The following is a 27550-nucleotide window of genomic DNA, read 5'->3' on the forward strand; positions in this document are numbered from 1 at the left end:
GAGGGGAGGAGGGATTGGTGTAACTAGGCTTTTTGTTAGGGGGCAGGCTTTTGTTAGTGGGGACAGAACCTCAGATTTTATTTTTACTTTTTGGGAGGGCAGCTGCTTCCCTGCCCCTCTTGGCTATGCACAGGAAGGAAGCAAGGTCAAAAGGGGGCTATGGTCAGAAAAAGGTTGGGAAACACTGATTTAGTCCAACCCCCTGCAATGCAGGAATATTTTTGCCCAAATAAGGGGACTCAAACCTACGGCCCTGAGATTAAGAGACTCATGCTCTGGACTGGACTAGACTGAGCCATCCAGTCTGCATTTTGATGCACCTTGTTTCTTCCACCTCCCAGAAAAGAAGGTTGTGAATTGTATTTCTGTCCAATAATAATCAACAACTGAGCCGGTGGCTTTTAAAACCAAGCTTTGTGTACGTTTCATCTTGAAGCTTAAAATAAGCATGGTGTGTTGCAACGCACAAATAAAAGGTATAAAAGGGAAGCTTTAAAGAACAAGTCAAGGGTTGCGGCGGAGAGTGGCATCGTAAGCATAACGGCATTGTCGCCGTATCACATGCTATGCTCTTCGCTGCCCTTACCTTTTCCAGGGTCAGTTTGTGACTACAAAGATTAGGCTGTTGGCTTTGTGCTTTCATCAACTTCAATAATGGATTTGTAGGGCTGCGATTCTTTTGTGCGCTGCTTGTAGATGATGTCGGCAGCAGATAGAATACAAAGAAAACTTTGTAAGACGAACTTCCGTGACATCCCCCGACTTAGTTAAAATCTCAGGGAAGAGTAAGGCTGAGTGAGCCTTCTTCAAGCTGTCACTGTGACAAAGAAAGAACAGCAGCTTTTGTTGTTTGTTGCTCAAAACAATTGCTCCATTGTGATTACCAGTTTGTTACCCTGATGTGCAGAGCTTGGATTCCGAATAACAAGCATTAACCGATGGGACGTTTGCAGATGGAAATGCGGCTGGCAAGCAGGTATATGCGATGACCTTGATGTGAAAAGCAACGGCTGTGGGGCAGCAGCCAGGAAAGAAATGAAAGTAATGGCATGCCATTGAAGTTTCTCTTCCTGGTCTTTTCTCATACAGTATACGAGATCAAGTATGGAAGGCAGAAGATTGGTTCCCCTTTCTCATTGTTGGATTGTGTGCAAAACTATTATGCTCAGATTTGTTTGTGGTTGTTGTTTAGTCATTTAGTCGTTTCTGACTCTTCGTGACCCCATGGACCAGAGCACGCCAGGCACTTCTGTCTTCCACTGCCTCCCGTAGTTTGGTCAAACTCATGCTTCGAGAACACTGACCAACCATCTCATCCTCTGTTGTCCCCTTCTCCTTGTGTTCTCAATCCTTCCCAACATCAGGGTCTTTTCCAGGGAGTTTACTCTTCTCATGAGGTGGCCAACGTATTGGAGCCTCAGCTTCAGGATCTGTCCTTCCAGTGAGCACTCAGAGCTGATTTCCTTCAGAATGGATAGGTTTGATCTTCTTGCAGTCCATGGGACTCTCAAGAGTCTCCTCTAGCACCATAATTCCAAAGCATCAATTCTTCAGTGACCAGCCTTCTTTATGGTCCAGCTCTCACTTGTTTGTTTAAACAGGGTCATTGGTGTACTTGGCACTTTGCAGAGTTGCATAAGCTTTTTTTTTTAAAGCTCCCGACACAGATGAACACAAAATTAGATTCCATAAGAAAGGGAGACAATGGGTAGAAAGAAAACAAAGGTAACAGTAATAGGGGAGGGGAGTGAATGAATGTCGTTGCTTAGGCTTTGTTTCTGCAGAAGTGAGAACAAAAGGCTTAATGGAGAAGGTGATTGGGAGACAGAAAGTGAGAGAGTGTTGGACTGTGGACATGTTTCACAAAGATGTTCTGGGATTTAAATCTAAGCCCCACTTTCTCCATGGCATCAGGAGAACTGCCTCCTCTGCTCTTGTGTCTTGGAGTCTATACATGACAAATTACTCGTAATTTAGGTTCCTAACAACTACCACCGCATGGAACCGCCAGACGTTGCAGGGGATGCTTGCGGGGCTGACTTGCTTGCTGTCCTAATGGCTGCAGCTTTCAGGGAAGAGAAAGACCGGGAAAGTGTTGCTGCTCTTCTTGCCTCCCTCTCTGTCCCTCCCATGCTCCTGCACCATCAAACTGCTGCAAACACTCATGTGGGGAAAGCCCACCCCCCTCCACAAAATCCCAGGAAAGGGTGGATATTGCTATATCCCTGTACTTGGGATTATTTGGCGTTCCAGTGTGGGATGTCAGTTGACGTGTGGATAATGTGGTCTTTCTGTTGGTTGGCATGGAAATCTACTCTTTCTGTAACTAACTCTGATCCTTGGCAGATAGGTAGCCGTGTTGGTCTGCCATAGTCAAAACAAAAAAAATTCCTTCCAGTAGCACCTTAAAGACCAACTAAGTTAGTTCTTGGTATGAGCTTTCGTGTGCATGTGTATCTGAAGAAGTGTGCATGCACACGAAAGCTCATACCAAGAACTAACTTAGTTGGTCTTTAAGGTGCTACTGGAAGGAATTTTTTTTGTTCTGATCCTGGGCATACTCTCCGCTTATCAAGAGCATTGAAAAATGTATAAAGAAGTACTACATTTGACGGTCCCTCAGTTTGGGGACTCCTTCTCTTCCTCCAGCGTGCCATCAAATTCTGGACCAGAGTACATTGTGAAAGTGGCTTTTTGTTTAAGCAAACATTTTCTGTTAATTTCAGCTAAGTTCCACTCAATGAATGGAGCTACCAATTGAGTTTTCTCTTAGTTTCACCAACTGTGGATACAGCCCTCCGAGGCTGAGAATAAGAAGCGCCAGATACTTCAGCTGACTTCTCATCCGACTGCTTTACATTATCTTCAAACGAAAGCTGGAAAAAACCAATATCAATAATCATTCTGTTTGACAAATCTTCTGATACTGCAGCAAACCTTCTGAGTTAGGATGAGCTATGAATTTCAACAAATAAAAGGATAAAGCAGGTGTGGACGGCATTTTGTCCTTGATGCGGGCAAGATTATGATTCCGTACTTGTTAAAAATAACTAACTGGCCACGATGGCTCTCCTCTGCCTCCACAATGGGAGACAATACGCTTCTGGAGACAAGTTGTTGATGACAGCAAAGGGGAGAATTGTGCTGTTTGCAAGCGTTCCAAGGGCATTTGTTAGGCCACTGTGAGAATAGGATGCTGGACTAGGTAGGCTATTCTTATAGGTAGGCTATTCTTGAGTGCCCCACCTCCCATTTTCCCTACTGCTCATGAGGTATAAGCTTTCTGTGTGTTATTTCTGAAAGGAAGGGAAGACTTTAGCTTCTTCCGCACAACGCCCCTCCCCACCCCGCCAGCAATCTTAAAATTAAGAAATTCTGTCATGTACTTTCCTTGTGCCTCTTCAGTAACCATGACTCACCTTAATACCACAGTTTGACATTAGAAGCCTCTCCAGAGAGGAAGAAAATCATTGAGAAATGAGCTGGATAAAGGTTATTAAACCAACACTTAAAATTCCAGTCCTGCACGTTTTACTTTACCCCCTAATTAAATGCCAAGAACAGCAATGTGGAATTTTTTAGTATACACACATGCTGAGTACACCTTTATCAGAAGGGGAAGCTCTGGCAGGGAATTCTAATTATATTCCCACCAGACAAGACTCCTTGATTATGGCTGTGGAGTGCTGTTTCCTTTCCCTGCCCCCTCCCCCTCCAAAAAAAAGTGAGGAAGGGGCAGCCTTGAATACTGGGGAAGTGGATTACCAAGCAGAATGTAAGTGGCTTTCTTCTCGTAACTGAAACCTCCGGGTATAGGGTGGTATATAAATAATAATAATAATAATAATAATAATAATAATAATAACCGGCTCCGGTTTTGCTGCGGTTGGCTGTGAGAATGAGACCTGGCGCCGAGGAGCCGTCCTGCAAAATTTCAGTGGGGCCGATTCTTTGAAGTGGAGGCTAATTGTTTAAATAAGGTATTACGACTGGAGTTAATAATATGTGCATATATCAGTGCTTATAAAACTTTCATTTAGAATCCCCCAGGACTCTTTCGAAGCGCTAACTTAAATCTCATTTTAACGTATGTGTGGAGGAGCTTATCAGCTTTCCAATTACTCTGCATCCTCTGGATTGCAATAAATAACACGGGGAACTGGAGGCAACAAATTGTGTTGCTTCCACTTTTGGCACTTAGCAAGCCATGTCAAGGGTGTGTGTGTGTGTGTGTGTGTGTGTGTGAGAGAGAGAGAGAGAGAGAGAGAGAGAGAGAGAGAGAGAGAGAGAAGTGGTGGGAGGCAGGGAGGGAAGGGAGAAACAGAGTTAATATTTAATCAGAGGAGTTTAATATACGTAGTGGTCTTATTCCTAGTCAGTCAGCTTGGATCGTAGCCTTAGTCACATTTAGAAAGGTAGGACATAACTGATGGAAGCCAGAAAGGTGATACAAGCCAGAAAGGTGCTGAACCCGGGTGCGTGTGGAAAGTCTCTTCCCTCACGTTCAGAATACTGCTTTCAGTTTCCACGTTAGTGGGCTTTACCTCCAGTGGCAAATTAAACACATTCTTTTTAGAAGTGCGAAACAGGTTCTTCCCCAACCTGCTTCCTCTCTTTTTCCTTCTGGTCTCTCTCTCTGTGTGTGTCAACTTTCTATAATATTGTATTAAATGCTTTTTTAATTCTCTAGGGCAACGAACAGGTGATTCAACTTAGCAGCTGCACAGGTGCTGTTTTAATGCTTAGTGCTTACTGGAAATATTCCAAATAACAAAAGCTCTTTTAAAAGGCTTGAGGATCTTAGAAGGGGGCTGTAAAATCAGGCTGGGACTTAGGCTAAATGGTTCTCCCTTGTGACTCTCCTCTCAGCTTTTACCGATGTGGGAAGCTTATCTTGAAATAGTCAAGGGCTGTGTTGCTTAAATCAAGGTCACTAGTATTTTTATTCTACGGTAATTGTATAGTTAGAAGGAAATAATTACCTTCTAAAGTACAAACATAGGTTACTGGTATACTGCCATATGAATGTCATCTAACTATATTTGGAATTGGCTAGAAAGAACGGAGCTCTCCCTGGCCTCCTTCCTACCTCGGGAGTGTTGGCTGGCATGGAGATTAATTCAGTCTGTGTGTTGCCACTATACACTGAAAGTGCATTATTTCACCCAAATAATCTGGAAGTTTCAGTTTACCCCCCACAGATGTAGATCTTGGCACCCTTAACAAGCTACCATTATGAGGATTCTTTTGCGGGGGGTGCTTCAAATATATGGTGTGTACCCAACTTTATTAATTGAGGATAGTCATATTGTGATATATGGCATCCAAGGTATAATTGTCATGGGTCAGCTTCACCTGCTGAACAGCAGCCTGAAGGGGGAGAAGGCCAAGTGGCTCCACCTGTAGCTGATTAGCCTTTAATTATGATGATGATAATAATAATGATACAGTGGTGCCTCGCAAGACGAAATTAATCCGTTCCGTGAGGCTCTTCGTATAGCGGTTTTTTTGTCTTGCGAAGCAAGCCCATTGACAGCTTAGCGGATTAGCGCTACAGCTGTCAAGCGGCTTCCAGCGATCAGCTGTTAAGCGGCTTATCAGCGGAACAGCTGATAAGCGGCTTAGCGGCTTAAGAAAAGGGTGAAAAAAGCAAAAAAAAACCACGGGGGGATGCAAGATTTTTTTCTTCTTGCGAAGCAACCCCATAGGGGAATTCGTTTTACGAAGCGCCTCCAAAACGGAAAACCCTTTCGTCTAGCGGGTTTTTCGTCTTGCGAGGCGTTCGTCTTGCGGGGCACCACTGTAATAATAATAATAATATTTATACCCCACCCATCTGGCTGGGTTTCCCCAGGCACTCTGGGCTGTTCCCAACAGAATACAGTGGTACCTTGGATTAAGAACTTAATTCGTTCTGGAGGTCCGTTCTTAACCTGCAACTGTTCTTAATCTGAGGTACCATTTAGCTAAGTGTGGTGTAGTGGTTAAGAGCGGTAGTCTCGTAATCTGGGGAACCGGGTTCGCGTCTCCGCTCCTCCACATGCAGCTGCTGGGTGACCTTGCGCCAGTCACACTTCTCTGAAGTCTCTCAGCCCCACTCACCTCACAGAGTGTTTGTTGTGGGGGAGGAAGGGAAAGGAGATTGTTAGCCGCTTTGAGACTCCTGAAGGGGAGTGAAAGGCGGGGTATCAAATCCAAACTCTTCTTCTTCTAATGGGGTCTCCCACTGCTGCTGCGCTGCCGCCACGCGATTTCTGTTCTCATCCTGAAGCAAAGTTCTTAACCCGAGGTACTACTTCCGGGTTTGCGGAGTCTGTAACCTGAAGCATCTGTAACCTGAAGCATCTGTAACCTGAGGTACCACTGTATTAAAAGTATGATAAAACATAAAACATTAAAAACTTCCCTATACAGGGCTGCCTTCAGATGTCTTTCTAAAAGTCAGATAGTTGTTTATTTCCTTGACATCTGATGGGGGGGGGCGTTCCACAGGGCGGGCGCCACTACTGAGAAGGCCCTCTTCTCGCAGTGAGGGAACTGCCAGAAGGCCCTCGGAGCTGCACCTCAGTGTCTGAAAGATGGGGGTGGAGACGCTCCTTCAGGTATACTGGGTCAAAGTCACAAAGCCTTTATGGGTGCTGGTTTGGTGACCCCTGATCCGGTGAGTTCCAGACTGAAGTGAGATTTGAAGCGGCAATTAGTTTGCTCCTAACTCACCTGTGCCAACTTTTTGGAGTCTTTTTTTTGCAGGTTGCATATTTTTGTCACTGCTGAGTAGTACAACCTGTTTTCATGTAGCCAACAATTGGGAGCATGTGTGATTTAAACCACGCTTTAACCCCAGACTTTCTAATTGGCAAAATTAAGCACTGCATTGCAGGAAAGAAATGAATCTGTATCAAAAGGGTCCTCCCCCATTTCCATGGAAGCTTTGAGCTTGCCTCTAGCATTGACATCTATGTATTAAGTAGCCAAAGCTAAGTGAACAGCTGTGTCTCGGGTAAATGTCACCATATTAAATTGTCATTTTTTTTAAAAATAGTTTGAAATGAATAGAACTTAATGTACCATCTTTCCCATTGCTAATATTTCAAATTGACTGCTTTTCTAGTTTGCAGCCAGTAATAACTTGAGCAAAATTCGGCATCCAGTTTCAAGTCATGTTTTTCTATCTTTTGCCTCTCTTTTAGGGTTGGCTTATTCAGAGCCAGACTAATAGGGCAATACAATAGAGCAGAGTTTCCCAAACTTAGGTTTATTGCTGCTTTTGGACTACAGTTCCTATCATCCCTGACCACTGGAATGATGGGAGTTGTAGTAGTCCAAAAACAGCTGGCAAACCAAGTTTGGGAAACCTTGCACAGAGCAACAAGATAGGGATTCCACCATTTTAGCTACCTGCTCCTGAATTAATTTGTTTTTCTCCAAAGGAGGGTCAGCTAAGTTTCTTAACACTTGATTAGATTCTTTGCCATTAAACTAACCTAAGTTAAAACTATTATTTTGCACTGCTTCCAAATCCTGTCTGCTGTAGAGCCTTAAAGTCTAGTTCTTTTGTTTTAATTCTTCTTACACTGTGTGTGCAACATAGCTTTAAAACCCATTCCCTTTGCAAGAATCCTGGGAACTGTAGTTCATCCCTCAAAGAGCTACAATTCCTAGCTCCCAGATCCCAAGATTCATTGGTGCTTGGGGAATGTGCTTTAAATGGATGGGGAAGGACTTGATGTCATGCTCTTCTGATCAGTCTTCCTGCAAAAACATTTCAGCTTGCTATACAGAATGGTCTCCTCTTTCCTCTCCCACTGGACTGTTATTTCAACATGGGACTTAGGTGAATACCCTGCCTTAGTATAATAGGGACGTGTGTGGCACTGTGGTCTAAACCACAGAGCCTAGGGCTTGCCGATCAGAAGGTCGGCGGTTCGAATCCCCGTGACGGGGTGAGCTCCTGTTGCTCGGTCCCTGCTCCTGCCAACCTAGCAGTTTGAAAGTACATCAAAGTGCAAGTAGATAAATAGGTATCGCTCCGGCGGGAAGGTAAACGGTGTTTCCGTGCACTGCTCTGGTTCGCCAGAAGCGGCTTGGAAGCTCATCTTGCTTTTCAGGCCGAGGGAGCTGGTGTTTGTCCACAGACAGCTTTCCGGGTCATGTGGCCAGCAGGACTAAACCACTTCTCGTGCAGGACGAGTGCCGTAGTGCACGGAAAAGCCGCTTACCTTCCCGCCACAGTGGTACCTATTTATCTACTTGCACTGGCATGCTTTCGAAGTGCTAGGTTGGCAGAAGCTGGGAAAGAGCAATGGGAGCTCACCCTGTCGTGTGGATTCGAGCCACCGACCTTCCGATCAGCAAGCCCAAGAGGCTCAGTGGTTTAGACCACAGCGCCACCCGTGTCCCTTCCTTGTGAGAGTATAACTAATGTGGAATGGAGTTGTCTTGTCCAGGGTGTTTAGTAAGCTTCTTAAATTGCCCTGGCTGCATTACACTTATTTAAAAAGAGATACCATCTCAAAATGTGATGCTGTGTTTGAACATCATAATTGGTAGAAGTGGTTACAGATAGGTAGCCGTGTTGGTCTGCCATAGTCAAAACAAAAAAAATTCCTTCCAGTAGCACCTTAAAGACCAACTAAGTTAGTTCTTGGTATGAGCTTTCGTGTGCATGCACACTTGGTATCTGAAGAAGTGTACATGCACACGAAAGCTCATGGTAGAAGTGGCGAGTGTAAAAAAGGTGTAGGCTACTTACAATACACAATCTTGTAGAAACCTAAGGTGTGTGTTCTTGATGTTTGGATTCCGAATTACTTAATTGTTTGATTAACAAGGAATGAGTTTTACATATGATTGCCACTATTGTATCCAATACAGTTTAACTTAGCTTTCAGTTAAACCCCTTCTGTTAAGCAGGCGTATGTTCAATGGGAACTAGACAAATAACAGTGTTTAAAATTACGAGACTTTGAAGACATGCATTTTATTCTTAGATCTCCTCAGTTTTGCATCTGGTAACAGGGAAATGTGTCAAGTTTCATTTCTGTTGTAGGTTATTACATCAGATTTATGTTTTCGTTTGGCGAATGCATGATCTTAAGGAAAATAAAATTGGTTTCATTTTAAGCTTACAAAAGCATTTTTAGCTTGCATTAATTCTTGAGCAGAATGAGTGAGTTAGTGATTCCCTCTTCTCTTTTCAGTCTCCTGTACTGTTACTCCTTGGAACGAATAAGGTGAGCAATCATTTTACTTGGATTGTAGCAGCAGACATTCGGAACTGATTCTTAGGACTTGCTAGCCAAGACCCTTTTGTTTGTGCACACCAAGTCCTTTTGGGCATGGGAGTTTTCCAATGCCCTTTTCTAAGCCCTTACTGGGATGCTGTACCCAAAGGTCTGCAAGCCACAGGAGCAGCTTTATGGGGAAAGAGGAAGAAGGTGACTGAAAAGTGGTCCTTTGGATCCCAGCTATTGTGTGGTCACATTTGGATGCCAATGTAAAAATATTGTTACAGGATTAGGTAGGTTGGAGTGGGTAGCCTCTTTGGGTCCTCTCCAAGCTTATCATCGGCTGCCAGTACGTTTCTGAGCACAACTCAAAGCCCTAAACTGCCTTGGCCCAGTATACCTGAAGGAGTGTCTCCACCCCAATTGTTCAGCCTGGACACTGAGGTGCAGCTCCGAGGGCCTTCTGGCAGTTCCCTCGCTGCGAGAAGTGAGATTGCAGGGAACCAGGCAGAGGGCCTTCTCGGTAGTGGCACCCGCCCTGTGGAACACCCTCCCATCAGATGTCAAGGAAATAAACAACTATCTGACTTTTAGAAGACATTTGAAGGCAGCCCTGTTTAGGGAGGTTTTTAATGTTTGAGGTTTTATTGTGTTTTTAATATTCTATTGGGAATCACCCAGAGTGGCTGGGGCAGGGTATAAATAATAAGTTATTATTATTATTATTATTATTATTATTATTATTTATTAGTTTGTGTTTGTAAGATTGGATTCTGTAGAGACTTCTTATGTGGTCAAGCCATGATTCAATCAAAGTATTTCTTTGATTGAGTAAGAAGAAGAAGAAGAGTTTGGATTTGATATCCCACTTTATCACTACCCGAAGGAGTCTCCAAGCGGCTAACATTCTCCTTTCCCTTCCTCCCCCACCACAAACACTCTTTGAGGTGAGTGGGGCTAAGAGACTTCAAAGAAGTGTGACTGGCCCAAGGTCACCCAGCAGATGCATGTGGAGGAGCGGAGACGTGAACCCGGTTCCCCAGATTATGAGTCTGCCGCTCTTAACTACTACACCACACTGGTGACTGGTACAGGTGACTGGTTATCAGAGAAGATAGTAACTGGAGATGTTTCCAGAAGATGGGCTTAAGTAGGCAGGTCTCCCCCCACCATCTCCTGCCTGGAGGGGATGTCGTTGGTGAGCGTGGGAGGCTGTCTGTGTATTAATATTGTTCCATGTTGGGAAAATTTCAGGGACAGCACCAACTTGGTTTTGCTTTCCTTTGGAAAGCATTTTTAAATATTTGGCTTATTTATAAATAGGGCCAAGCAATAGGTGCACTCTTACCAGATTGCAGACCTACTGCCTCACAACAGATTAGACGTCCAAGGTGAGGTGCCTGTTCTGGACATCTAATTTGCATGTTCATTGATAAGGTTGGTGTGCATGAGATACAGGGCCTTCTTGCTAGTGGCCCCTTGGTTATGGAACTCCTTTCCAAATGACTTGTGTTTGGTCCTCCCGTATATATTGGCTTTTAAGAGCACATTGAAAGCCTTTACTCCTGCCTTTCCTAAAGAGTGTTAATGCCTTATGTGATTCACAGCAGTTTTCTCTTGGCAATTGTACACCTATCCAATCTACCTAATGCAACTTGTATCTTCCTTTCTATGCATGTTGTTTTGTGAGGGCGTGGCTCTGCAGAAGGCTTATAAACACATTTTATAAATAATAAATAAATATGTTAAAAGAGTGAATGTAATGGCTTCAGCAGAGATATGGGGGGCGGGGCGGCAAAATGCCTAGTATGCTATACAGTGGTACCTCAGGTTAAGTACTTAATTCGTTCCGGAGGTCCGTACTTAACCTGAAACTGTTCTTAACCTGAAGCACCACTTTAGCTAATGGGGCCTCCTGCTGCTGCCGCGCCGCCGGAGCACGATTTCTGTTCTCATCCTGAAGGAAAGTTCTTAACCTGAAGCACTATTTCTGGGTTAGCGGAGTCTGTAACCTGAAGCGTATGCAACTTGAAGCGTACGTTACCCGAGGCACCACTGTACTCCTTGTCGGAAAGGGCTTAGATGCTCAACTAATAATCTAGTTGATATGAGGGTATATTAGTATGTAGAAAATGTCAGTGAGCATGTAGATCACTTCACCTAAGAGATGATTTAGCATCAAATATTGATCTCTGATATTTCCTGATCTGCAGAGCTTTGCCAAAATGGCTCATATCATAGGTCTTCCAGACTTCCCCTTAGGATATCCAATTCACTGACAGTCTTCACATTCAGAGACTTATACTGATATTGCATCCCTGGCCCTGCTAAATGCTCCACTATAATGATGCTCCTGTTGCTTTTTCTCAGATACCACTGTTGCCCTGCAGTAATTTTCATCAACCACAGCTGGACAGGCTAGTGCAGCCATTTTGATATAGTGCAGGCCTTACTGGAAATTGCAACTATGTGTCAACATCACAAAACAATGAATTCTTGGAAAAGAAAACCCCATACCCTTCAACTGTTGTGTATGGAGATAATTGCAGCCTGGATTGATTGTGGTCTAATGGGAAAATACAGTATTTGGGCTCAATAGGAACAGAGTGAAATTATATGTTAACCACACTAGTCAGACTTAAAAAATCAAAACAAAAGACAACAACCTTTGAAACAATAACTGGAAAATAGTTAAGGGAACTATGTACCAAGTGATCACCATAAGAACGTAAGGAGAGTTCTGCTGGATAAAGCCAAAACTTAATTTAGTCCGGCATCCTGTTGTCATAGTGCCTGATGGCATGACTATGCCCTGGGTTTTATTTATTTCTATATTGGACTTACAACCTCTCCCTCCTAAAGATGGGTAATGGTAAACTAATTAATCTACCGTATCCATCAACATTGGAAGTCAGTTGCTATGATATACGTAAAAGAAGTGTATCTCCGCAGCAGCAAAATAAACCAGCTGCAGCTGAACAGAAAACACTGGATGAAAGTGTGAATTAATTTCAAAATGGATTGAGGCACGTTTGCACAGTCCTACTGTCTGCGCACCCTCGCAGACTTGATTTGGTGCGAAGGTGGCGTATTTATCCAGTGTCTATCTTAAAGGTCATCTTAGAACATGGAGGTGATGAGATGATCTCTCAGGGATTCTGTATACAGCAGAATGAAGCTGTACGGATTTTTAAAAACAATTATTCAAAATCATTGTGTTCCTTGAGGGCTGGCTGCTTGGTGGAAAGCCATCCATCCTGTTTATGGCAACAAAATAAAAGGTTAATTGCATTTATTCAAATGTGCGTACAATTTTAGCAGACTTAGAAATCTGCACTTCCATTAGGAGAATTTGTTTGCAGGGTCTGTGCTGCCACCAGAACTGTTTTACATGTTTCATTTTTTTTTAATGGGAATTGTATAAATTACAAATTAAATAATCAAAGTAATGGAAGTCCTGCTTCACTAACTTTTAAGAATTCTTTAAGAGTTTGAACAAACAAACAAAGATGATTCAGTAGACAATGGTTATATGTGCATGCAACAATAAACTATGGTCTACAAGAACCACAATGAGCCACAAGATTGTGGGCTCCCCTTTCCTTCTCTTCAAAAAATAAATTTTAAAAATCAGTGGTTTAAGCAAAGGGGGCAGGGGCGGGGGCGGGGAAGAGGGTAGAAATGAATAGCTACTTTCCCCTGTGCAGTAAAGGTTACTAATAGGCTTCCCCAGTATCTATATAGGTCTGGTGCTGATTCTTTTGTGCCCTGCTTGGAAAATTAGAGAGGCATCAATCTGGCTGCAGCTGCAAACAGAAAATCTTAGAATCTGAGATGTCCCTTTGATCTTACGTTCCTAAGGATTCCAGGAATGCTAGAAATATGGTGTTAAGACAGATTTAGAGATGGCTTGTGAAAAGGGAGAGATGCTACCTGTAATTAAAGAGTATAGATTTAATAATTGAAGATTCATTACCTTAATCCCCCAGGCTTTGATTATACTACACTTTATTTACTGGTTTTTGGTTAAGTCATTGATTTCTTTAGAGATCTCAATAAATTTTAGTAGGTAAGCAGACCCGGGCCTGACATTACTCATTTGGCATAACATGGGACTTTCCTCGCTGTGTTATTTTGAAGGGGGCATACATATGTATATATCTGTGATTTAAAATCTTAGGGGGAATGAATACTTTCTCTCCATTTCAAACATCTCAAGTTATTTAATTTAAGATTGTGCAGATTTCTAAGCAGGGTCAATTGATAACAGAATTGATCTTCACCGTAAATTATAACATACAGATGTTTTTTTAAAAATAAATAAATTCTGGAAGCATTAGCAAGGAGAGGGGGAGGGGAAATCTTGATCTAAATCAATACTTTAATTTAGCTGTGACCCTGAATATAGTTATATGCCAGTTCATAATTTTCTAATGATTAGAGTTCTGTTCCTCAGCATTCTAGTAGTTTATTCCTTTCTCCCCTGAGGTTTCCCTGTATCGAGTTGTTACTTTATAGCTAGGTTATGTTTGGGATCCATTCTAATTTGTTCTCAGTGCACACAGATGGAACTAAAACATCCATTCCTCACCTTGGGGGTCTCCTTCCATTTTGCTCATGACATGACGGTAAGGCATAGCTTTGACCTGAGTGCTATCAGTGCCATGCTCCTCCCCATGGCATTTCCCATTCTAATTCAGCTATAGGCCTCTGTGATGGGTAGCTGGTTTGGTTTTTGTGGCTCCAGGTGACCAGCTACTGTACCACGGTACATGTGGATACATCTGTTAGAATTCCTGTTCCGTGATTGCAGTCATGGGATTTTTGTCTTTCACATGACAGGAAATGTGTTGACTCCACAGAGTGGGAAGTGACGAAGACAGGATGTTTGTGTTACTGTGTTCCGTGAAGTGGGACTATTGTCCTTTGTTCTTTTTCTCTTTGCTGTCTGATGCTAGAGAAAGGGGGAGCCATGTTGCAGTGCTCCGTGTGTGTTTATATGTAAATAAAGTAGATTAGCCAAAATGCTGAGTTGCTGAGGTCTGTTACGCAAGGTGCGCAAACTCTGCGGATCCCTAAGCGTGCCGGTGTCGGTTGGCATCAGCCGCTGTGATGTTCGGGCTGAAGAAAGCTTATGAAGCTCCCGAACGATTGACCAGGAGGGAGAGAACATGCCAGTCGGGCATGTGTCTCTGTCAGGGTCCTACTTGAGTGTAGGCTGAACTCCTGACAACATCATCATTCCTTGTGTAATAGTGAAGACAGGAGGTCAGTGCCCATGACCATTTAGCCACTGAGCAATATGACAGCAGCATCAACATTCTCAGGGGGATCCAAAGATTTGAAGGGGGAAAAGGTTTTAAAAATCCTAAGGGGAACAGTGAGAGGACCATCATGCTTATTGTTTCCAGATACCCACAACATCCTCCCCCCTCACCGCCATCTTGGTGTGAACACACCTATGTGGCACTTTTATGTCTTTAAACAGCACTCTGACTATATCAGGGGCACAGACTTGCCCCCCCCATTGAGGGGGCATGGTCATGTGACGCGTCATGTGATGCCACCTGGGGTGCACCGGGTGGGGGCAGGACGTGTGGAGGGTGATCTCTGCTGTCAGGATGCTGTCAGCGGCTCCCGGCTGGTTGCCCAGGAAGAAGAAGAAGAAGAAGAAGAAGAAGAAGAAGAAGAAGAAGAAGAAGAAGAAGAAGAAGAAGAAATTTATTATTTATACCCTGCCCATCTGGCTGGGTTTCCCCAGCAACTCTGGGCGGCTCCCACCAGAATATTAAAAACACAGTAAAACATCAAACAATTTCCCTAAACAAAGACATATAAAGACAAGGAAAAGTTTCTTATACTCCTTTTTTATTTCAGTCTTTACAGAGAGAGGCTATAGAACCCAGCCTCTTGGATTACGGCGTTGTCCCAAGTGAATACCCTCCTCGTCTTTCCTACTTCCTCGTTTGTCGTTATCATGTCCTCTACGGGTGCTGCCCTGCCCTGGAGTTCTTTGCTCTCCTACTTTTAAGGCTTGCCGGGTTCTGGGAGATGGAGGGTCTGGAATACTTCCTGATGACAACACGTCAGCCAGCTGTTCTGGCTCTCCCACGATTTCCTGACTTTTCACCTCACCTGCCTCCAAGCTGTGACCTCCCTCAACCCCCTGTTGCAAATCTATATTGTCTTCCTCTTCCTCCTCTCTGGAAGGGTCAGGATTGGACAGTCTCTACCATTCCTCCTCTGTCTCTCACATCTGTGTTTGTTCATCCCAGCCTTAGCCCGGGAGCTGCAACTGGGACAAGTGAAGCAAAGATTGCCCGTGTTTGTCTCAGCCGCTGCCTGGCTCCTGGGCTGCCAGGCAAAGTATGGGACTTGTGGAGGGTGCCCGGTGGCGGAAGGGGGTGGCAGCCATATCAATATTGGGGAGGGCAGTGCCCCCTGCCAAAAACATTGGGGGAGCTGAAACCCCCTTCACCCCATAAACCTGGCACCGCTGGACTGTATTCCAACATGTAAAGGTTTTTATGACTACAGTGGATGCTCGGGTTGCAAACGTGATCCATGCGGGATGCACGTTCTCAACCTGCAGCAGCGCACCTGAGCCTGCGTGGGTTGCTATTTGGCACTTCTGCGCATGCGCAAACTGCGATTTAGCACTTCTGCACATGCGCGACTGCCAAAACCCGGAAGTAACCTGTTCCGGTACTTCCGGGTTTCGGTGGATCCGTAATCCCAAAAAAACCCCCAACCTGTAGTGTCTGTAACCCAAGGTAAGACTGTATATGCTTGGAAATGATACTTACCCACCTCAGGAATATTTACCAACCTACTCTGTATTTCCAATACAAATTTGTAAGTTTAGTCAGGGTCTTGTAAATGGAGGACACGTGCAAACCCACTAAATCAAATGGCAGATTTTGCCTGCTTGTATAGATTTGCTGCAGCTGCGACCATGTTTTAATGTCAGCGCAGTTGAATAAGTTCATGTCCTTATAGGAGTGACACAGATTAATTCTGCTCCCTGTGAAGAAACGGTCTCTCTTGCCTTGCTACAGCTGTGAGCTGTTCCATGCTCTTGTGAGAAATGTGAGCTTAAACCCCGTCACTACTGTAGTAGTTTTAATTAATTCAGCCTCCAAACGAATAATTTCCTGGTACCATTTCCCCCTCTCTGGTCTGCAGATTAATTAGTTAATGTCAAATTAATTAGTTAATGCAACTGCTGATGAAAATCTCTCTCTCCACCTGATGTGGGTGACCATTGAACTCATCCTTGCAAATGCTAGGGAGGTGAGAGGTCAAATCCCTAGCATGGAGGAAATGTACCAAATCTCTGTGCCCTTGGAGGTATTGTGAATAATGTGACGTCGTTTTTCTTAAAATGTTATCCTACAGTTCTTGGTGAAGCAACCCATAACAGCAGTCAAGCAACAGGGATGAGGCTGAAACACAACTGCCTTTCAAAATTCATGCACCTCTGAATTTTTCAATGCCAACCAAAAAATGTGTGCAGACATTAGGAGAAAATGTGCATACAGACAGTGGATGTCAATAAAAATAACACACAAAATGGATTATATTGGGTGGGTGGGGACTGTAAAAAAATGGTATCTTAGGCACAACTGTTTTCAAAAATGTGTATATTAGCATATGAGAATGAATACAGATTTTTGTGACTGGGAAGTATGTGAGACCTTGTAGAGTGGTTAGCAAGTGCTAGGAGAGTTTGTAATGGAATTTTTGGAGTCTCTCTCTCTCTCTCTCTCTCTCTGAATGCAAACTGATACAGAAATAAGTTGAATTGCAGATTGGAAAAAGCCCATCATTCTTTTCCTTGCCTGGGCAGCGGTGGAGTACAAAAGCTCCAGGCATTTGCATTTACCCACGTAGTCCCAGTAAACAGATACTTTCCACCACATCCTGCTATCTCACCCTGGAAAAACCAGTTTCCATCCCACAATGGTAATGTAAGGCCTGGTCTAAAGGTGCAGCAAAATGACTTGGCAAGCATCCTGAAGGGGTTAAAGTGGGCAGTACCATTTCAAACTGCAGGTAGAGACACCAGCTTTTAGAATGCTTCCCATGTTAACTCCCCCCGCCTACTATCTGCAAGGGAAAAATGCACGCTAAGGAGAACTGTTTTTAGTACAGCGCATTTCTTGTTGTGCTACTTCACTGTTTGCAGGGAGCTTTCATGTAGGCCAATATTTATTTATTTAAAACCCATATATAACACTCCCCCTGCAAAGTGAAGTGGATCAGTCCATTCTGCTGCTTCTGATCTCTACCACACTTTGCTGCTCAGGAGCTGAAAACAAACCTCGTAACTTTGTGCTGGATCCATACAATACCATGCCCAGCCTTGTAGCAATATTAGATTTGGGCAGGGGGGCAGCTCCCCACTAAATAATAATAATAATAATAATAATAATAATAATAATAATAATAATAATAAAAAACTAACTGACCAGTCCCGTCGCAGATAGCTCGGTTCTGCCTCCCACTAACATAAACCCTGGCTATGTTATTGGGATTTCATTGCATTAAAACTCATCAAGACATTTTCAGGGTAACCCAGGTCAGAAGGAACTAACATAGCAACTCTTAGAAAAACAGACGAGAGCAGTTTGTGGTGGTCTGTTGTATTTCTGTGTACTCTTCTAGTTATTTGTTTAAATATGTAGGTGGAACGATAATGGCCTCTAAGCTAGACTTGGAACTGTTTTCATAATGCACATTAAAGTGTGTTTGGAAGAGTGGGGTGTGCAGGAAAAATATTTTACCCTACTCACACAAATAATGTATCCAATTAGCAAATTAATGCCATTAGCTGAATTCTTGAGTAGTCAAATCAGTTCTTGACTATGGTGTAAAGATAAAATACGGTTGCCATCCACAAGCTTGTTCAGCACCTGTGTTTTATTCAGAAATGTGACTTAAACTGGATATATTATACATCTTCAAAAGTGCCTTTCACAGCGTGGTTATTGACTCCCAACTGGGAAGATGCAAAGTATATTTCACATTTTTAATGAGGCGTTTCCAATGACATTTCATTACTAGTTTCAAAAGTGATAAAACTTGGCATTGTGTTATCTGTCAAGATTCTCCTTAAATCGGTTTTCAGCAGGGGGAGGGAGAGAGAGAAGAGGGGAAGACACGTTTAGCTTTTCACGGAGGTATTCAGAAAGAGGGAAGCCAAAGCTTTTTATGTGACTGACTTAATGTGAAGTAAATGGAAATTGTTTAATACAAGCTACCAACTCTTTGGCAGCCAGGCATCAGATTTGGAATGGATAATAGCTTAACTTGACAAAAGAAGAAATGATTTCTCAGAAAAACAGAGCGTGTCTACAGTGTAATTAGACACATAGCAAGTCTACAGCATAATATTCAAAAACTAATATTTCTCTGACATGCTGCATTTTTAATTTATGAAGTTCTATTTTTACATAATGGATGACGATGCATAAACATACAAAGGTCAGGAAAAATGGCCTCCTTGGAGGCATTTTTCTCGAAAGGGAAGAGTGATTGAATTCACAGGGTTACTTTTAATTTTAGATGGGATTCTCTCCCCACCCCTTTTTGGAGGCAAATAACATTTGAAAAGCATGAATTGGGAGGTGTTCAGCCTTCTCATCCAGAACTCCTATGCAGAGGCCTTGCCTTGGGAAATGCTACAGGATCCCACCCACTGACCATTCAGACGTTATCCCTGTTATGGGATGACCTCAGAACTGTGCTGGGAAAATTGATCAGGCATAAGAAACAGGTGCTAATATTCATTGGAAGGAAGGCAAACTTAATTTCAGATTACTGTTTCTTTCACCCAATTCCTGAGAATGTTTGCCCAAGGTTCCCATGAAAGCATCATTCTCATGCACCATTATTAGAGAAATCTCACTCTGCCAAAAATATCTGTTGTGTGAATGGGTCCTCCCGCTCCCATCAGAGCCAGCTAGCATGGCCAATGGGAAGTGCCATCCAAGAACATCAGAAGGACCGCAGTTTCCCACCCTGGTTCTATAGGACAGGGCAAGTTGTTTCCAGATCTGAATGTATCCATGGGACTTGGGAGCAGGTTCTCAGGTGGGCAGCAATCAAGGTTGGAGACTATGCAGAGCTGGGGACTAACAGAGTTCCCTAGTTAGAGTCTTCATCCCAAAATTGGTAGTCTGAACTTCTGTTTGGTTTAAAATTTTATATTCTAATGTTCTAATTCTGCATTTCAATGTTTTAATTGTGTACAAGTACAAATGTCCATGGGATCTCCTTGATCAGGGGTTGGCAAACTATGGACCGCAGGCAGATCCAGCCCAACTGCCCTCTGGATCTGGCTCACAAGCGGTTCTGCAATCGCCGCTTGGATTAGCATGATCGCCATTTTTTTTCCCAGGTGCCATTTTTTTGCGATTCCCCCCTGGAAATGCTCTGAGGTTGCTCAGACTTCCACAACGCTGGCTAATCTGAAGCCTTAGCAACCCCAGGCCTCCCCTCCATTGGCCGGTTTGACACGAGCTGGTGGCCAATGGCGACCCTTCCTGAGACTCGCTGCTCCAATCGGGGCAAGGCGCAGGGCAGGGCGCAATCTTGACATCTAGCTCTGAGACGGGAGGAGAAACGAAGGGGCAGGAAGAAGCGGGAACAGAGAGCCTGCGAGGAGGAGGAGGAGGAGGAGGACTCCTCCTCTGTGCTGCTCGGCGGTGGCATATTAGCAGCACGATCATGGACACCCCAGAGTAGGGGCCCTTCCTGGCGGGGTGGCTGCGGCCCCTCCGCACAAGCCAAGACCCAACGCCGGCAGGACGCACCTCCCCAGTCCAGCCCAGCCCAGTCTGCTCCATCTGAACATGGTGAATGGAGGTATCTCTGAGGGAAGGAGGGAGGGAAGGTGTGTGTGTGTGTGTGTGTGTGTGTGTGTGCACATGCATGTGCTCCAGCCCGCCACAAATTCTGAGGGACAGTGAACCGCCCCCCCGCAGAAAAAGTTTGCTAACCCCTGTCCTTGATGACAGGTGGTTTAAAAATCATACAAATAGAAAACTTGTATAAATAAGCGGCTTCCTTGAATGTGAAGGCCCTGTATAGTTGAATGCAAACTGAATTTGAAATCTCTAAAGCTGAAAGACAGGATAATTCTTTTCAATACATCAATAAGTAAGGCTATCCAAGCACCTGAGCAGGCATAATGCACTCCATCTTAAGTTTACAGTCCCCTGCTGCTAATGCTACGCAGTTAGTAATTTTGTAGACCTCAGCCATTGTTGACAAGGTAGTCAGTCCTTTTTGCAGTCAGGTCACCCCTTTCCAGTGCCTGTAAAAGCTTGCAAGCTGATTCACTGAAAACTGTGGAGCTTGCCTTATTCTGCATATGTTGAAAATGCAGATGTTTCACTGTTGTCTGCAGTCTCTGTTGTGAATTAATGTGCCATGTCCACTTTTTGAATGCTCTCTAGTTTCTCATTTTCAGGGCCTCAGCATTTGAGGCTGACCCACTATACCTTAATAAAAATATCCATTCATTTCTATTTATTATCAGTGTGTGCCTAGAGACAGCTTGATTCAGAGGAACTTGACATCTGGCTTGGAGTGGAAAGCTCATTTGTTTTCTCTAGTTTTCAACTGTTACTGGGTTCTGCAGTCTGTATTATTAAATTACAATTATTGCACTGTGTTTTGGCATGATAAAGTGCTCGGCGAGCAGAGATACTGAATATGAAATGTATTTTCTGTGCTGAAGCTGCCATGGACTGGTAGCTCTTTTTTAGTGACCAAACAATGGGCGCGCTGTTATTGAGCTCTCTCTGCTCATACTTTTAGGCAACATGCACCAAGAAATTAAAGACCTTTTTCATTCAGGAACCTGCTTCGACTTGGTATATACCGTATTTTTTGCTCTAAAGGACACACTTTTCCCCCTCCAAAAATGAAGGGGAAATGTGTGTGCATCCTATGGAGCGAATGCAGGCTCCTTGGCTTCAGCGATAGCAACGCAAAGCCTCCGAAGCGCAGAGGGAGCGCTCCCTCCGCGCTCTGGAGGCTTCACGTTGCTTTTGCTGAAGCCTGGAGAGCAAAAGGGGTCAGTGCGCACCAACCCCTCTCGCTCTCCAGGCTTCAGGGATAGCCGCCTGAAGCCTTTGGAGCGCAGCGGGAACTCGCGCTGTGCTCCAAAGGCTTCGGGTTCCTTTCGCTGAAGCCAGGAGAGCAAGACTCTCCTGGCTTCAGTGGAGAGGGAGGGAAGGGGCTCTTTTTCTCCTGCCGCTTCACTGAAGGGGCGCTGAGCAGAGAGGGGGAGATTTCTCCCCCCTTGTTCTCCCCCTCTAAAACAGGGTGCGTCCTATGGTCGGGTGTGTCCTATAGAGCGAAAAATACGGCATTTTGTTGTATAGCATCTATTGGAATCAGAGTAAAGGACCAGAAAAAAGGGGCATACATGCTGAGCCATATGCTGAGAGCTCTCCGTATTTTTTTAATCTATAAATGTTCCTTTTTCTAACCCCAAAACAAAGGTAAACAGTGTTCTGGGCACATAACGGTACTGGGATTTTGTTGCTGCATTAATTTTTCCTACAGCCTATAGGAACATGGCCACATGCCCTTTTGTTATGGTGAGTGGTCCTCAAACCCTGAAACAACCTGGATCCAGAATGCTTTAAGGGCCATCTGCCCCAAATGAGCTTGGAGGCCCTGTCTTCTGAATGGCTGAATTTGGCCATGGTAGCTTGGATATTGAAATTAGGGGCAGCTCTGTTACCATAATGCTGAATGACACAGAATTATAGACGTTGTTGCATAATCACGCTTCCTTAGGAACCAACTGCAACACAGGGTAACTGCACCAATGCCGTTTCATCTGCATTTCATCTACAATTGAATTAACTGGATTTTGCTCCTGTGCAGTAAGGAGAGTATGAAAGATATGAGTTCTGTGTTCAGCCTGAAGATCAAATGCTGCTGCATTTGAGAGAAGTGGATATGGAGCAATGGATCCAAACTACAAGAAAGAAGATTCCACCTAAACATTAGGAAGAACTTCCTGACAGTAAGAGCTGTTTGACAATGGAATTTGCTGCCAAGGAGTGTGGTGGAGTCTCCTTCTTTGGAGGTTTTTAAGCAGAGGCTTGACAACCATATGTCAGGAGTGCTCTGATGGTGTTTCCTGCTTGGCAGGGGGTTGGACTCGATGGCCCTTGTGGTCTCTTCCAACTCTATGATTCTATGCTGCGTTTTAATCAGGTTTCTGACATTTTCAGGCATTGCCTTCACTTCTGGGCCATCCATCAGTTCTTGTAAACAGGATCTTTTAATTCATTCTGTGTTTTTACACAGCTGTGCATCGCCAATGCGTCTTTATTACTTTTCTTATTTCTCTGTCAAAGGGGAAAAATGACATTTTCAAAGGGGGCTTTTTAGTAGCTTATAATTTAATAAACACTGGTGCCTGAGATGAAGATGAGTAAAGTTCTGCAGTGCATCCATTCATTGTTTCTTTCAAAGGTAATTGTTTCCCTTACTTGCTCCCCCTCCCAATCTTGCTTACTCTTAGAAATATACTCTAATTTTGCCAGGTGGCTGGGATTGCTTCCTCTCATCTGTTTCCCGCCACCCTTGCATTTCATGCTTAGTTTTGTCCATAATTTGCAAGCTTCTGCAGAGGGCATTGGCCTGTCTTGTGTTCTCTGCATAGAAGAGGACGACTCACTGGGGTTGCTTATAGAAATAATGGATCTAGTTTGGGTTCACAGAATAGTGGAGAACAACACACACCCCAGGCCCTGTCCCTCTCTACCTCCTCCATCTGATGGAAACGAGAAAGGTGAGTCTTATGTACTCGTGAAGTGCTTCTCAGGAGCTTTAACAAAGGAAATCAACGTGGAGCCTTCTCCCTAGCTTTGGCTCTTTGCTCTATATATTAATATGAAAGATGCTTCGCAGCTGCATTGTGCCTGCTCACACCATTTGTCTTTTCTGCTGTGTGTGAAACCTTAATCTGCTACGCTGCAGAACTTTTCTTACTGTTGATTTTTATCCTTGAAATAGCACCCTTTTTTGCAGTTCAGAAACATTATTGCATTTTTTAAGGTTATGTTTGCACCTCCTTATCTATTCCACGGTTTGAAATTTTGCCTCACTGCAGTTAGCCGGCCTTCATATTTTGAAAGTGTATAACTTGCATTACCTACCTAAATATTGTTGGATATTCAACATCCCCTTCAGCCTGAAGATTTGATAAAGGGGAGCTGGTGGAAATTACCAAGGCTTCAAATTACTCACTAGAATGCCCAAGCCATAAGTTATCAGCCAGGTAGAAAGAAAGAAAGAAAGAAAGAAAGAAAGAAAGAAAGAAAGAAAGAAAGAAAGAAAGAAAGAAAGAAAATGCTTGATAATCGCACAAAGAGTGCTAGGATCCTAGGACTGGGTTTTTACTGGTTTGAACAAGCGTCCTGTCGTGGAAAAGGACAGCAGTGAGAAATTAGTGAACATCTTGGGAACTTGGAGGAATTTTCCCATCTGGATGTGGGCAAGAATGAAGTCTGGAAGCATCAGGGAACCTTTGCAGGAATAATTGAAGAAAGAGAGAGAGTAGGAACTAGTGTTCTGGGCTGGCAGCATCCAAGCTGGACACAGAGAAATGAAAGATTTTCTGAAGCAGTCCTGCAGGTTTTGAGCTTGTTGATCTTAAAAAGACACGTACCTTTCTGCCATTGTTTTCCTCAGTAGAACAAGTCATCAGGGAAAGACAAAGAAGGTCCAGGGGAAGCCAAAGGCAGAGGGCAGGGCTTACTCAGGTAGATAGGGCTCTTCAGCAATGTATGGTTGAAGTGCATCAACAATGAACTGTTGACCAAAGTGTTACTAGCTTCTTCCTGCTGCCTTTGATAGGGAAAATTACTTCGACAAGTTCCTTGCTTTCTGGATTTCATCAGTGTTAGTTTGGTCATATGTGATATTTCTTGTTGGTTGGTCCAAAGTGATGTAAGCTTACTATCTGGCTCATAAGGAAACCTATGGAGACAGAGGGTTGTATCCAAAGGTAGTTAGAGGTGACCCCCTGAAATTTATGGACATGACTCAACTTAGGCCTGTTAATTTTAGTGGGTCTACTCTAATTGGATACAGTCAAGAAGTAGCTGGTTTCTAGGCAACTTTGCCCACACAAAACTAAGGTGCAGTCTTCTGTTGTCCTGTTCTGTGTGGGAACCTATTCTCTGAAACCCACCCAACTCTTAACACTTAAGATGTCTCGACCTCATGGGGTTTTTTGTGTGGTTGAGAGGCTTCCTATTTGGATTGGGGCCATAGAGCTGGAGGAGGGAAGTTACCCCACCCTCCCGCAGCTACTGTTTGCCCCATAGTACATACCATATTTATTATTTTATTTTTATTCGAGAATTTCTGCTCCACCCTTCTAATGCATTCACATGCATTTGGGGCAGTCTTTTTGTGGTTCAAAAAACTTCCCATAATTTTTAAACGTAAGTTTTAAAACTGTTTTGTTGTTGTTGTCTTTTAGATTGTTGTAACTAGTCCTGTGGGATTGGCCTTGAAGATGACTCACAGATTACTAACTAGGGTTACATTTAGAGCTCATATAACCCTTGTTCTGAAACTGCTGCCAGTTGGTTTCTGGGAGTAATTTAAGGTACTCACACTAGTGTTTAAAGCCCCAAATATCTGAAAGACTGCCTTCTGCCCTACAATATCTCCCAGGTGTTAGTTCCACTGTCCTCAGAATCTTGGGGGTAGGTTACCTGGGAGAGGGCATACTGTGGGACAACCCCTAAATTGTGTAATTTCCTCCCCGCAGAACTGTGTCTGGCTTCTTCACTATACAACTTTCGGTGAATGCTGAAGATAAACAAACCATTTACCCTGGCATCTGAAACTTGAGATGTTTGTTTTAGGACCCACCCTATTCCTGATACTGTGATCTGTTTTGAATCTGCCTTGAGATTTGCTGACATAATAATAATAATAATAATAATAATAATAATGCAAAGAAGGTGATCTTAAGGATCTCCATATATTATAACACCATAACTCCCATCATTCCTGATACAGGGGTACCTCGGGTTAAGTACTTAATTCATTCCGGAGGTCTGTTCTTAACTTGAAACTGTTCTTAACCTGAAGCACCACTTTAGCTAATGGGACCTACTGCTGCCGCACCGACGGAGCACGATTTCTGTTCTTATCCTGAAGCAAAGTTCTTAACCCGAAGCACTATTTCTGGGTTAGCAGAGTCTGTAACCTGAAGCGTATGTAACCTGAAGCATATGTAACCTGAGGTACCACTGTAATGGGCAGTGCTGGCTGAGGACTAAAGGGAACTGGTGTCCAACAACATCTGGTACACCACAGCTTCCCCATCGCCTGCTAGAAGATCTTCAAGGTTGGGCTTTTATCAATATGAGCAATGGAGTGTTCTGCTGTTGGTCTCTGAAGACTCACACAACCATTGATTTCCATGGGAAGGGAGTCTGACATATTCTGGACTTCTTGTATAATTCTTTACAGTGGGAAAAATAAACTGAGGGGTAGCTCCGACGATACTTTAAGGCCTCCAGGCATCATTTTTGAATTATTTCTGGCTGTTATTATAGATGAAAGCAGTAGGGGTTATTGAGAAATATTCATTGCATATTTTTTAATAGGAAAAAGTGGGGAAGTCAGCACTAAGAAGCACCGGTAAGCCACAGCTTACTGATTTCAGCCTTTTGGAGGAAAACTCAATGAGTACAGCACTGCTGTAATAAACAAGTGTTTGACACATTCAGGGACGCCAACATAATAGGAGCCAATTTCCTGCAGAGCTGAGTAAAATTTACAAGTTGCATGCTAGCGGTGCCTCTCTGTGACTTTTTTTTTTATAAAGAAGCTTTCTAAGGGAGGTGGAATTTACAGGCTTTAGCTTAAGAATACTTGCAAGTTTCCTCATAATGAATAGAAGGGGGAAAATAGATTCACTTACCTTTTCGTAGTGGCTTACAGAGTTCTCTCTCTCTCTCACACACACATGCAGAGTAAAGTTTGTTAGCGTAAACCTTTTTGTTGTGAATATATAGTCCTGCCAACGGTAAGCCAGATAATATATTTTTATGTGCCTGATGACAGACGTGTATCAGATATAATTTTTGTTTTTGTGCATAAATGTTCTGACACTCAACTGAGGTTAGGACTCTTCCCCCTCATCCCCATCACTGATTTCCTGAGTGTCAGGGCAGCTGAGAGCCCACCCTGCAATGCTCACTGCAGACTTTGTGTCTGAATTCCTCCTTTCTAACAGCTGCCCAGATATATCCCATTTATAAAGCAGTGGCTTTTCACCCCTTTCTCGGTCAGTGTGGTCTGTGTAGCTGCAGAGGAATGGAGAACAGGAGAGATGCAGTCTGAAATCCTAAGCATGCTGACCTGCCTTTTACCGGCCACCCAAATCTCTGCCGAGCGGTGTGAGATTCCAGAGGTCTTGGCACTTAACCAGGGTTTTTTTTTTTTTAATAAAATTTTTATTGGGTTTTTAACTTTTTTAACAGACAGACAAACATATAAAGACAAAACAAAACATGCATAATTTCATAACCTTATTTTCATTACCTTCTTTCATTGACTTCCCCGCACCCTCCCTCCCACATTCCAATTTCATAAATTATCTCAGCAAGTTATTGTCGCGTATTCTACGCGAAGCTTTCAGCAGAGACGCTAAGAGTTCCAGGGTTTTCTAGTGCAGTCTTTTTTAATGTGAGCTATTTACACAGGCATATACAAAAGAAACAGTCCATACAGAGTACTTACAAACGAATACCCTCCTCCACCACAGCTCTACAGCACAACCACCATACAGGACAACCACCACACCAACCACACCCACTGTTACACAGGCTTTCCTTTTAAAGCAGGTGATACTAATTACACTCCTGCTGAGTCACTCTGACCCAGCAGAGTATTGCATCATCCTGAAGCCTGCAGGCTTATCCAGTATCCTGCAAATCCCAACAGTTATTTCCTCTCATCCCTTAAATATTTCTTATCTTTTCTTAATATTTGTCTCCTTTACTTAACCCAGTTTAACCTGACCAATTTTACACAATAAATCATTTCCCTAAGGACGGCCTAGGTTTTCTCCCATGAATTCCTCCCTTCCCATATTACACCAAAAATCATATTGTAACAATTCTAAAATCTCAGATATTAACTATTCTACTCTCCCCTCCCCCCCTGCCCCGGTTTCTGTCCCTTCCCAAACCGCTGTCCCAATAGATTGGCTACTTTAGCCCGGGTTTCTTACGTCAGAGGCTCTTAAGCCCCAGTTAGTCTTT

General features: G+C 43.6%; 1 protein-coding gene across 3 annotated transcripts in view; it reads left to right on the plus strand.

Moving 5' to 3' along the window:
- Positions 1-27550, plus strand: part of FHIT (fragile histidine triad diadenosine triphosphatase) — a 1051187-nt gene that overhangs the window by 156694 nt on the left and 866943 nt on the right. The window contains exon 3 of one of the 3 annotated variants that reach the window (XM_081903436.1): positions 9201-9233. The exons of the other annotated variants lie outside the window; for them this stretch is intronic. The gene's annotated coding sequence lies outside the window, so the exon portion shown is untranslated. The remainder of the gene's footprint in view (positions 1-9200; positions 9234-27550) is intronic. 3 annotated transcript variants of the gene reach the window in all.

The sequence above is a fragment of the Podarcis melisellensis genome (genome assembly GCF_964234715.1).
Source record: "Podarcis melisellensis genome assembly, chromosome: 2".
Taxonomy (NCBI): Eukaryota; Metazoa; Chordata; class Lepidosauria; order Squamata; family Lacertidae; genus Podarcis; species Podarcis melisellensis.